Source organism: Saccoglossus kowalevskii, chromosome 17 (assembly GCF_978046115.1).
Source record: "Saccoglossus kowalevskii chromosome 17, keSacKowa6.1, whole genome shotgun sequence".
NCBI classification, from domain to species: Eukaryota; Metazoa; Hemichordata; class Enteropneusta; family Harrimaniidae; genus Saccoglossus; species Saccoglossus kowalevskii.
Genome location: NC_140657.1, coordinates 26,186,325 through 26,199,392, shown reverse-complemented (window position 1 = coordinate 26,199,392; position 13,068 = coordinate 26,186,325). Strand labels below are relative to the sequence as shown.

The window sequence follows — 13,068 nt, the reverse complement described above, 5'->3', positions numbered from 1 at the left end:
TTCCGGGTTGATCTTCGTATGATATTCTGATGGTGGTACACTACAGTGGTCACATAACAGGCGCCTAAATTAAATGTGCGGTCGACTCCAAGTTAAAATATTAACGGGGAAGTACAATTGCGCATGCCTCCCATTAGTTCCAAAGAACGGCATTATCACGTCGGTATGTTCAATGGTCCACACTGAATACAATGGCATAATACTAATAGTTTTGAAAAAAAATACATTAACACGTCGGCAAGTTCAATCGTTCATACCTAAGACAATGGCATAACTCTGTAATAGTTCTGGAAAAAAAACATTAACATGTCGGCAAGTTCAATCTTCCACACCGAAGACAATGTCATAACTCTGTAATAGTTCTGAAAAGAAGGTGTTATCATGTCGGCAAGTTAAATTGTTCAAACTAAAAGCAACGTCATACACTGATTTAAAAAAAAAAAAACGCCGATAGCACACGGGTTTGGAAAAGATCGATCACGGGACGTGTATACAGAAAACTACTGGTATGTAGCTCGCCAACTGGGCTTGGGATCTCTCCATCGCGTCAAGTGGTCATTCATTCGCAAACGTGAATTCGTACAGCGGGCGATGAACTAAACTTGACCATTCGATGTGTCACTTCCAAGGCGTTGTGATACTTTTTATTACTACCTATATTTAATAAAAGTGGGAACGTCATTCAGTTTCATTGTTAACGGCAGGTTACACTAGCGCACCGGAAGCATGTGTGCGAATAGAGGTCATAGCCGTCGCATCGCGATTTTATAGTAGCTCACATACCGGACTCACACCCTGCTCGGGGATCATGTGGTCCGTGTTACGAGCCCGGCCGTTACAAATTGGTCTGGGGTCAGCTTGTAAATAATCTACTGTAACTATACACAGCACAAACAAACTACAAGAGATTCCATAAAATAGAAATACAAGGTGGCGTTTATCACGCCATTAATTTATTCAAACCCTTTTGTTACCTGTTATAGCTCCAAACAGAAACAACAAATGCTTTGTCTCTCGACGCAACTCGCCCTGGTTATGTAAATGTTTTCCCTTACCATCAGGCTCCAAGCCTGACAACCTTTTTTTTCTGAATTACACAAGTTCATCATATTTGGTATGTCATGTTTATTTGAAAAAAAAAGTGCCTTGCTTGGGTTGAACCACGGTTACTAAAAAATAGTGACCGTGGTTGAACTGAATTAGGGACAGTGTATGTTCCCCTCTTTGTTGTAGTTGTACAATAGAGTGTCAATCACAGCTGAATACGTGTCGCGGCGTCAACCTTTGAAATATGTGGACGAAACGTAATATATTCCGTACGCTATACTGTGCACGAGATTGACCAAACTGTGTTTTCGACAAGAGGTATAAACCAGGTTTACCGTAAACTGCGTGTACAATAAGAAATTTACCGCATGCTGTAAGAGTGGGGACAGGGGGTGGGTGACTGGTACAGGAAATAAAAAAGGCATCTTAAGTTTTTACAGGAAGTTACCATTTACAGTAAAAAAATCGATTTTTACACTTAAAGATATATTTGATATTTTGTGTTTAAGAATCTATATTGAAAGCTTAATGTGGAAAATGCTTTATACACTTACAAAATATACGATCTTTGTACAAATCATGGATGAATAAAACGGTTGATTACGTTTTAAATCTTGTCCATGGCTACGAATATACGTTTTTTATTTGTTTGAATTACATTACAAAGTATAAAAACATTGGACGAAAATATCCCCTCTGTACCGTACACGAGATTTACCGAACTCTGTACCATTCACGATAATTACCGTATACAAACTTGCACTGCAACAGGAAACACAAAGACGTTACGATATTCTTAGGATACCGACTTCATTGCAAGTGTACGTAGCATTGTCACCTGCATACAATGCTGTGTTTACGGGGACACATAACAATGAGAAAACAACATGAGGTGAATAATTTCTGCGTTACAGACGTCTTACATGGTCATTTTTAAATGAATCTTACTAAACAATACTACGGGAGTCTCGCCACACTTGCACAAACTTGTCCTGTCCTTGTCCTTCGACAATGTCGGCACATTCGTAGGACTGTCACCCCCATGGATCGAATGGTATTGTCCTATTGTTAAACACTCACCAAAATTAGTAAACAACATGGCGGACTCGACTCGTCGGAATGCCCGGGCGTCGATCATAAAAAGTGTGGATAGCTGCTCGAATTCGCCACTCCGGTTCAAATTTTTAACATAAACGAATATTATACAGTACAAGGATTGCTGCCGCTGCCCCGCGCGTTAGGTATTCCCCCCTGTTCGCCTCCGCGCGTGCCCGGACACTCCCTCGCGTGTCCGGGCGTTAAATAGTAGGACCGCTAGTAATGTAAACTTGTAAACTTGTAATGGTGTAAAATTATTAAATGAGAGTTGTCTACACCTAAATAAGTCTCAAATATTTGTCCACACATTTATTCTCTCAATTTAACAACCTTGTAGAGGTGGAAATTAATTAAACGACAGGTATTTACTCAGAAATATAATGGTCAATATTTGTCCATACATTCATTCTCTCAATTTAAGAACTTGTAATTGTTGGAATTATTCAAACGAGAGTTGTCTACACAAAAATAAGTTTCAAATTCTTGTCCACACATTTAATTCTCTCAATTTAACAATTTTTAATTGGTGGAAGTAAATTAAACGTGACTTTTCTACACCAAAATAAGTCTCAAATATTTGTCCACACATTTATTCCCTCAATTTAACAACTTGTAATGGTGTAAAATAATTGAACGAGAGCTGTTTACACCAAAATAAGTCTAAAATATTTGTCCACACATTTATTCTCTCAATTTAACAACTTGTAATGGTGTAAAATAATTGAACGAGAGTTGTCTACACCAAAATAAGTCTAAAATATTTGTCCACACATTTATTCTCTCAATTTAAAAACTTGTAATGGTGTAAAATTATTAAATGAGAGTTGTCTACACCAAAATAAGTCTAAAATATTTGTCCACACATTTATTCTCTCAATTTAAAAACTTGTAATGGTGTAAAATTATTAAATGAGAGTTGTCTACACCAAAATAAGTCTCAAATATTTGTCCACACATTTATTCTCTCAATTTAACAACTTGTAATGGTATAAAATAATTAAACGAGAACTGTCTACACCAAAATAAGTCTAAAATATTTGTCCACACATTTATTCTCTCAATTTAACAACTTGTAATGGTATAAAATAATTAAACGAGAACTGTCTACACCAAAATAAGTCTAAAATATTTGTCCACACATTTATTCCCTCAATTTAACAACCTTGTAGAGGTGGAAATTAATTAAACGACAGGTATTTACTCAGAAATATAATGGTCAATATTTGTCCATACATTCATTCTCTCAATTTAAGAACTTGTAATTGTTGGAATTATTCAAACGAGAGTTGTCTACACAAAAATAAGTTTCAAATTCTTGTCCACACATTTAATTCTCTCAATTTAACAATTTTTAATTGGTGGAAGTAAATTAAACGTGACTTTTCTACACCAAAATAAGTCTCAAATATTTGTCCACACATTTATTCCCTCAATTTAACAACTTGTAATGGTGTAAAATAATTGAACGAGAGCTGTTTACACCAAAATAAGTCTAAAATATTTGTCCACACATTTATTCTCTCAATTTAACAACTTGTAATGGTGTAAAATAATTGAACGAGAGTTGTCTACACCAAAATAAGTCTAAAATATTTGTCCACACATTTATTCTCTCAATTTAAAAACTTGTAATGGTGTAAAATTATTAAATGAGAGTTGTCTACACCAAAATAAGTCTAAAATATTTGTCCACACATTTATTCTCTCAATTTAAAAACTTGTAATGGTGTAAAATTATTAAATGAGAGTTGTCTACACCAAAATAAGTCTCAAATATTTGTCCACACATTTATTCTCTCAATTTAACAACTTGTAATGGAATAAAATAATTAAACGAGAACTGTCTACACCAAAATAAGTTTAAAATATTTGTCCACACATTTATTCTCTCAATTTAACAACTTGTAATGGTATAAAATAATTAAACGAGAACTGTCTACACCAAAATAAGTCTAAAATATTTGTCCACACATTTATTCCCTCAATTTAACAACCTTGTAGAGGTGGAAATTAATTAAACGACAGGTATTTACTCAGAAATATAATGGTCAATATTTGTCCATACATTCATTCTCTCAATTTAAGAACTTGTAATTGTTGGAATTATTCAAACGAGAGTTGTCTACACAAAAATAAGTTTCAAATTCTTGTCCACACATTTAATTCTCTCAATTTAACAATTTTTAATTGGTGGAAGTAAATTAAACGTGACTTTTCTACACCAAAATAAGTCTAAAATATTTGTCCACACATTTATTCCCTCAATTTAACAACTTGTAATGGTGTAAAATAATTGAACGAGAGCTGTTTACACCAAAATAAGTCTAAAATATTTGTCCACACATTTATTCTCTCAATTTAACAACTTGTAATGGTGTAAAATAATTGAACGAGAGTTGTCTACACCAAAATAAGTCTAAAATATTTGTCCGCACATTTATTCTCTCAATTTAACAACTTGTAATGGTGTAAAATAATTAAACGAGAGCTGTCTACACCAAAATAAGTCTAAAATATTTGTCCACACATTTATTCTCTCAATTTAAAAACTTGTAATGGTGTAAAATTATTAAATGAGAGTTGTCTACACCAAAATAAGTCTCAAATATTTGTCCACACATTTATTCTCTCAATTTAACAACTTGTAATGGTATAAAATAATTAAACGAGAACTGTCTACACCAAAATAAGTCTAAAATATTTGTCCACACATTTATTCTCTCAATTTAACAACTTGTAATGGTATAAAATAATTAAACGAGAACTGTCTACACCAAAATAAGTCTAAAATATTTGTCCACACATTTATTCTCTCAATTTAACAACTTGTAATGGTGTAAAATAATTAAACGAGAACTGTCTACACCAAAATATGTCTAAAATATTTGTCCACACATTTATTCTCTCAATTTAACAACTTGTAATGGTATAAAATAATTAAACGAGAGTTGTCTACACCAAAATAAGTCTCAAATATTTGTCCGCACATTTATTCTCTCAATTTAAAAACTTGTAATGGTGTAAAATTATTAAATGAGAGTTGTCTACACCAAAAGAAGTATCAAATATTTGTCCACACATTTATTCTCTCAATTTAACAACTTGTAATGGTGTAAAATTATTAAATGAGAGCTGTCTACACCAAAATAAGTCTAAAATATTTGTCCACACATTTATTCTCTCAATTTAAAAACTTGTAATGGTGTAAAATTATTAAATGAGAGTTGTCTACACCAAAATAAGTCTCAAATATTTGTCCACACATTTATTCTCTCAATTTAACAACTTGTAATGGTATAAAATAATTAAACGAGAACTGTCTACACCAAAATAAGTCTAAAATATTTGTCCACACATTTATTCTCTCAATTTAACAACTTTTAATGGTATAAAATAATTAAACGAGAACTGTCTACACCAAAATAAGTCTAAAATATTTGTCCACACATTTATTCTCTCAATTTAACAACTTGTAATGGTGTAAAATAATTAAACGAGAGCTGTCTACACCAAAATAAGTCTAAACTATTTGTCCACACATTTATTCTCTCAATTTAAAAACTTGTAATGGTGTAAAATTATTAAATGAGAGTTGTCTACACCAAAATTAGTATCAAATATTTGTCCACACATTTATTCTCTCAATTTAACAACTTTTAATGGTGTAAAATAATTGAACGAGAACTGTCTACACCAAAATAAGTCTCAAATATTTGTCCACACATTTATTCTCTCAATTTAACAACTTGTAATGGTGTAAAATTATTAAATGAGAGTTGTCTACACCAAAATAAGTCTCAAATATTTGTCCAGACATTTATTCTCTCAATTTAACAACTTGTAATTGTGCGAATTAATCAAATGAGATCTGTCTACACCAAAATAAGTCTCAAATATTTGTTCGCACATTTATTCTCTCAATTTAACAACTTGTAATGGTGTAAAATAATTAAACGAGAGCTGTCTACACCAAAATAAGTCTAAAATATTTGTACATACATTTATTCTCTCAATTTAACAACTTGTAATGGTGTAAAATTATTAAATGAGAGTTGTCTACACCAAAATAAGTCTCAAATATTTGTCCACACATTTATTCTCTCAATTTAACAACTTGTAATGGTATAAAATAATTAAACGAGAACTGTCTACACCAAAATAAGTCTAAAATATTTGTCCACACATTTATTCTCTCAATTTAACAACTTTTAATGGTATAAAATAATTAAACGAGAACTGTCTACACCAAAATAAGTCTAAAATATTTGTCCACACATTTATTCTCTCAATTTAACAACTTGTAATGGTGTAAAATAATTAAACGAGAGCTGTCTACACCAAAATAAGTCTAAACTATTTGTCCACACATTTATTCTCTCAATTTAAAAACTTGTAATGGTGTAAAATTATTAAATGAGAGTTGTCTACACCAAAATAAGTATCAAATATTTGTCCACACATTTATTCTCTCAATTTAACAACTTTTAATGGTGTAAAATAATTGAACGAGAACTGTCTACACCAAAATAAGTCTCAAATATTTGTCCACACATTTATTCTCTCAATTTAACAACTTGTAATGGTGTAAAATTATTAAATGAGAGTTGTCTACACCAAAATAAGTCTCAAATATTTGTCCAGACATTTATTCTCTCAATTTAACAACTTGTAATTGTGCGAATTAATCAAATGAGATCTGTCTACACCAAAATAAGTCTCAAATATTTGTTCGCACATTTATTCTCTCAATTTAACAACTTGTAATGGTGTAAAATAATTAAACGAGAGCTGTCTACACCAAAATAAGTCTAAAATATTTGTACATACATTTATTCTCTCAATTTAACAACTTGTAATGGTGTAAAATAATTAAATGATAGCTGTCTACACCAAAATAAGTATTAAATATTTGTTGAGACATTTATTTTCTCAATTTAACAACTTCAAATGGGTCCCTTCTTTTGTATTGATCCCCTAAGGATTGCTAATCCCCCTTTCTAACTCTTCCCCCCAAAATAATATATCGCCCCTTTTAGAATGTATTGACCCACAAATAATGAATATTCATGAGCACAGAAACTGCTACGTCATGAATAAATTAGCATAATTTTAAAAAAATGCATAAAGTGTAGGTACGTCTTCTGGAGTCCTGCCTACCACACACACACACACACACACGCTCACACACAAGCTATGTCATCATATAATCATATCATATAACAGGCGAGGGGAGTTAAAATACAGGCATGGGTATGCTACCTCACGAGTGTACGCAAGGGCAGTGACATATTTAAAATGATGTTCAATGGTTGCTTAATTATCATTGCATTCTATTCAGCTGAAGGCTTCAAATAAAGGCGAACGCGCCCTTGTTATAAGCAGCCTGGGAAAACTGAGAATTACACAGTAGTAACACACTTATTTGTGTAAATGAACAATAAGCCGGCAATCAGTTAAGAAATAACGACCCACCTGTACATGACACATTTGACACTTGCATATTTAATCACAAAAATGATTCGATAAACACAGACAGCTTTCAACAAAAATGTGGTCAGCGACTAGCTATACATGCGCAATTCGAATCGCTGACGTCACATGCATTTCTGCACACATATAAAGCCTAGTATGTTAAAACGTCACCCTGAAGGTTTGCTCTGAGAGCAAACATATCATACATGGAATAAGTCCATAAATTGAACTAAAGTCTCACAAATTTCACTATATTCAAAGTTCATTACGGAAAGTGTGAGCGCTATATTTCCAAGTAGTTCAAAAAATCTATATTTTTACTTTGACAGTGTTGGATCGTGAGATCACTTTATTTGTTGGTGTAATTATGTCTGATATTCATGTAAAGAACTGTAAATATAATTCACAACAAATAAAAATACCAGCTCGTCCCGGTGTGATTGGCTGACTGACAAGCTTTTGTCAATCCCGACTGTAAAAGCGCGGGTCTTTAGCTCTCCGTGAGTAGTTACGTCATTCACTATTTGTAAATCCGGGTAATGCTTTTCAAATATCTATGTCTGGGAACTTTTGTACAAATTTAGTAACTTGAAACATGTTTACCGCCACTATAAATCCTAGTGACATTCGTAGCTATTTTTAGATTTACTTTGAATGAACAATCCAAACATGGATGATTATGTACACTATATGCATTAACTAAGTGCATTTACCAGCAGCAACTTTGAAACTTATGTAGAAGGAATGGTATAACACCATCACCAACTGTTTGTTTGTGTTTTAATTTTAATTGTAATGTTACAATAGGAAAACATTTTTTTTATTTTACTTGCTATGTTATGATATGAACATTTAGTATTAATAGTAAACGATTAAATGTTATTAGTAAATACAATATCAGGCATCATACCCAAACATATAATGTAAATTTGGGGTTAATGAGAGGCGAGCATGGCATGTCACCATATTGTACATTGAGTTGCATATACATACATAGATTGTTACACAGATCGTCAATGGTAAGTGATATTTTGTATAGAACGTGAATGAACCTACATGCACTTATGCATCGCGCAGCTACAAATGGCTGGTCTCATGAATATAGCAACTTAGAAACAGGATACATACCTGCTATGTGTAGTAGATTGATTGTGCTTGAATGGCCCAAAGAAACTCTCCTGTTGAATATGAAAATACGTGTTTGTACGCTTCTCCGATTAGTTCTGCTTTGAAAATGAACAGGGCGTTATTTTCATGGAACATTGAACCGTGTGGGCGATTCCGCGTTCGGACGAAACACTTTAAATTTGCACCAATCACGGCGTAGCCGACGTAGCCTTGACACCGATTAACCAATCGGATTTGAGAACGATTTTTAACCCTGGCCGAAACCCTATTGTGTGTGTTGGCGCGTGTAGAATCTTCTTGAAACATTTTGTAAATTGTGTATTCCACTATATTTCTACAGCAGAGGGCCAGCAGAAGGTAGAAAAGTACTTAAAGAATTTGTTTCAGCATTTTTTGTTACAAGCAGGCATCTATGCTAGATCAAGTCGTTATATAGTAAGGTTTCACGTCAGGAGCGATGCCAAAATTAAAAATCATTTTTTGGCCATTTTGGGGCCAAAAACCCTATTTTTGTTCAAAATTCAAAAATGGTCCAATCCTTTTGAGATTCATATCAATTTACTCATCTTGACGAGTAGAGTTCAACAATATACAGATACCTATGTTTGACCTTGCATTACGTCACAATGGCCAAGAATGTGGAAAGGTCAACACACTTTACGTAAAGGGTCAAATTCATAAAATCTGTTATAACGGTCGGATTTTGACAATTTTGGTATCTAATTATGTTTTCTTGTATGAAAAGGCCAATAAGACAACTTTTATAGACCATTATGCCAGTCTTAGCTATGACAATACAATTATGTCAGATAAGATGGGTCTATTGATCAACTTTATCCAACTTATTACATCAAAATTGATAGTGCTAACTTTTCAGTGTCAAAATACACAAACGTAAAATGCTTGGTTAATTAAAAATGAAAAAAACCCTGGAAATTACCTAAAAAATCGGCAACGAGATGTTTTTTTAAACACCGCGGACAAATCAAGTACTCTGCGATGCCATCCTTGTTACCTTAATCGGAAACCCCCTTTTCATCTAGCATGCACCTGTAGCGATGTCGCAAAATACGTTGTATGGCCGTGCTCGGCGACCTCTAGTACTAAGGCACTCTATGAATGAGATATTTCCAGAGGTCAGGATTCGTCTAAATTTTACCGACCTGCCTCGTCTGTAGTTGAATGAAACCTGTCTCGATTTACAATAGTTTCCCTTCCAATGCGACTTCATTTCGAATTTTTCTCACCAGCGTTTGAGCGATTGAGTAGTAAAAACTGCGAATAGCCGTTGTGTAGCAAAATATTACGGCCCATTTCAACCAGGTCGTCTAACTTCGCACGGCCAATTTCACCGGCGATCGCGAAAAACTGCGTCAAACTAAGTATTTTTTAAAGGTTTGAGGAAATGTGAATTTAGACTCAACCCACCTAATGGCGATCGCTATGTTTATATAACTGTATGAATATCTCATCGGCTTTACGTAATCCATTGTGCCCCTCCTTCAGTGGAAATAATAACACGACGCCATGACAGTTTTCACGCAAGGTTTTGACTTAACGGACGTTTCCCTCGAATTGTAAATATTTTTATTTTATTTTTTATCTGGATTTTGTCATGTCGTCGTGATGGAATATCCATTTTTGTGGACGATAAACGTCACTTTCATAAAACAGGCATTATCTCCGTTCGTATTTTATGGTTGGTTAGAGAGTTGGTCAGCTCCCACAGTTTTTCTCGGTTTGTTTTGACATTTTCACACTATTTCGACGACGTTTCTACGTACAAAAGGACGTCTGAGCTTATTTTTAAAGCTCTGCATTATCGAACAATGACATTCGAAGTGTGAAATACTGACCGGCATTAAATATATGGCACAGATTCGGCTTGACAACTTTGTAATATGAAAACAAAACGTACTATATATACGCCTGGACGCCCATTTGTTAAAGGGGAACCGCTCAATCCCATGGATTGCACCAAAGAATCATGGGACACTATTGTTTATGTTGTTTACAATGTTAATCTATCTTTTGTTATCCATTGTTATTTTAATCCAGAAAGTAAATTTGTTGTGAAATTAATCTTAACTGGAAGGTGCCCCTTTAATAAACAACTGATAAACGTAGTGTGAATGTTTCACTTGAAATAAACAACAATTGTGAGATCTATTTAGATTTGAACTTCCCTGGTAAACTGAAAAAACACAAGTGGAGATAATGGTTAATTCGCATAACCATTCAATCAGTAAGACGTTTGATAATGCTAATAATTAAAATGGAGCAGTCACAAATTTAAATCTATTATCGTTTTGTAAAGTGTTAAATATAGTGCATAATATGGAGATCCCCTCATTACTTTTTTTCACCATGTTTATTTTGGTTATTTATGTACAGCCTTGCTAAATCTTGCTAAGCGTTCTGGAGAATGTTTGTACCTGTTTTCTATATTTTCAAATCGTCTTTTGAGTATGTTCCACTATATTTTTAACATTTAATAGCCAAGACTGCTTTGATAATAAAAAGCAAATAAAAAAATCACTCCCAAATGCCTACGAACCTGCATCTATACCTTAAACATGTTTAATATACCTATTTATGCAAAAGGATTTTCTGTCAACAGATACTTGTCAACACAACACAACACTAAGAATCAACACTCATTTGACAGCAGATATGTTAAAAAATAAAATGAAACTAGACATTTGTCAATTACAAAGAGCTGTTATACCAGTATGTATGACCGAACACATTTGTTCTAATGATTGAATAGTGTCTTCTTAATTGCATCACATCGCTGCTATGGTCGGCGTCTTACAAATGTGGTTTGGGGCTTTTAACTTACTAATCTTGTATTGAACAGTCAGACACTGACACGTAAGTTAATATACCGTGACATAGTGAACATGAGACCTCAAAGGCAGGCCACGTCTATTAAAAAGCAAACGACTGCAGACAATCGAGAAAACAATAAGAACAAAAATTAAGTCACGGTGGCAAGTGCATTAAACAATATAGTCAAACCAGTAAAAGAAAGATTAATAAATCTCAGTGAATACAGTATTTGAATAAAAAAACCTGCAACCCCATAGACAACCATTAATATTTCAAAACCAGCAGTTGTACATTAGGATTCCCGCATAAGGTTACAGGAATGAAATAATGCATAATTATAGCAGGGAAGAAATAATGTTTCTTTTATCCAGGTTATACATTCTCTTACTAATATATTTTAGGTATTTTTATGAGTGTGCAATTACTGCAATATGTACACCCAGTAAAATTATCAAGACAGCAAATGCAACCAAAGTACACATGCAATGTAAACAAAAGTATCCTGAGTGATTTGGAATTTGTTAAAAATACGTCGAAATGCTATATCTAATTGGTGATGAGAATTGCGAAGCCAGTTATGTAATTTTTATAAAATATTTCCGTAAATATCACTGACAGCGAAAAACGCCCATCGCGAAATAAAATATCTAATCGAACGGGGCTGGGATTGTCACTACCAGGGATAGAAAATGGAAACACATGGCTCAGTACGGGTATCACATGCATTGAGTTTAAATACCTGACCCGTCAGTCATCTGCTCGTGCCATAAGGTGGTGGATAGTTATCATAGCCTACGGGTTTTACCTTGGCAGTGCTGGAATGGCCGAGCAAGGCAGTAACGTGATACACACATTGGCATAAAATAAAATCACATTGTTACATTGGCAGTGTTGGGTGAACCATAATGATGAAATAACATGTCCAATATCACTTTACGTACCTATGCGATGAAATGTAATCATAAAACAACATTTAGCATGTTTACCCATGTAACACACTTCATTGATATGAACAAACATGGTTCGATAACCCTAGACAGCTTTCAAAAATGCTGCCAGTTACTAGATGGACATGCGCAATTCGACTTTATGACGTCACAAGCACAATGCATTCTGCACCCCTATAAATCCCAGTGCAAACGTCACACCCGAACGTTTACTCAGGCAGCACATACATATCCATAAATCAGTCTATAAATTAAACTAAAGTTTCACAAATGTTACTATTTACACAGTTCACTACGGAAAGTGTGAGCGCTATATTTCTAAGTAGTTCAAAATATCTATATTTTTACTTTGACAGTGTCGGATCGTGATACCACTCTATTTGTTGGTGTAATTATGTCAGATATCCATGTAAAGAAATGTAAATATAATTCACAACAAATAAAAATACCAGCTCGTCCCGGTGTGATTGGCTGATTGTCAAGCTTTTGTCAATCGACTGTAAAAGCGCGGGTCTTTAGCTCTCCATGAGTAGTTACGTCATTC

General features: G+C 33.8%; 1 long non-coding RNA gene across 1 annotated transcript in view; it reads left to right on the top strand.

The window, feature by feature from the left end:
- The window catches only part of LOC144342269 (uncharacterized), a 67,103-nt gene that overhangs the window by 16,959 nt on the left and 37,076 nt on the right, over positions 1 to 13,068 (top strand). The window lies entirely within an intron of this gene.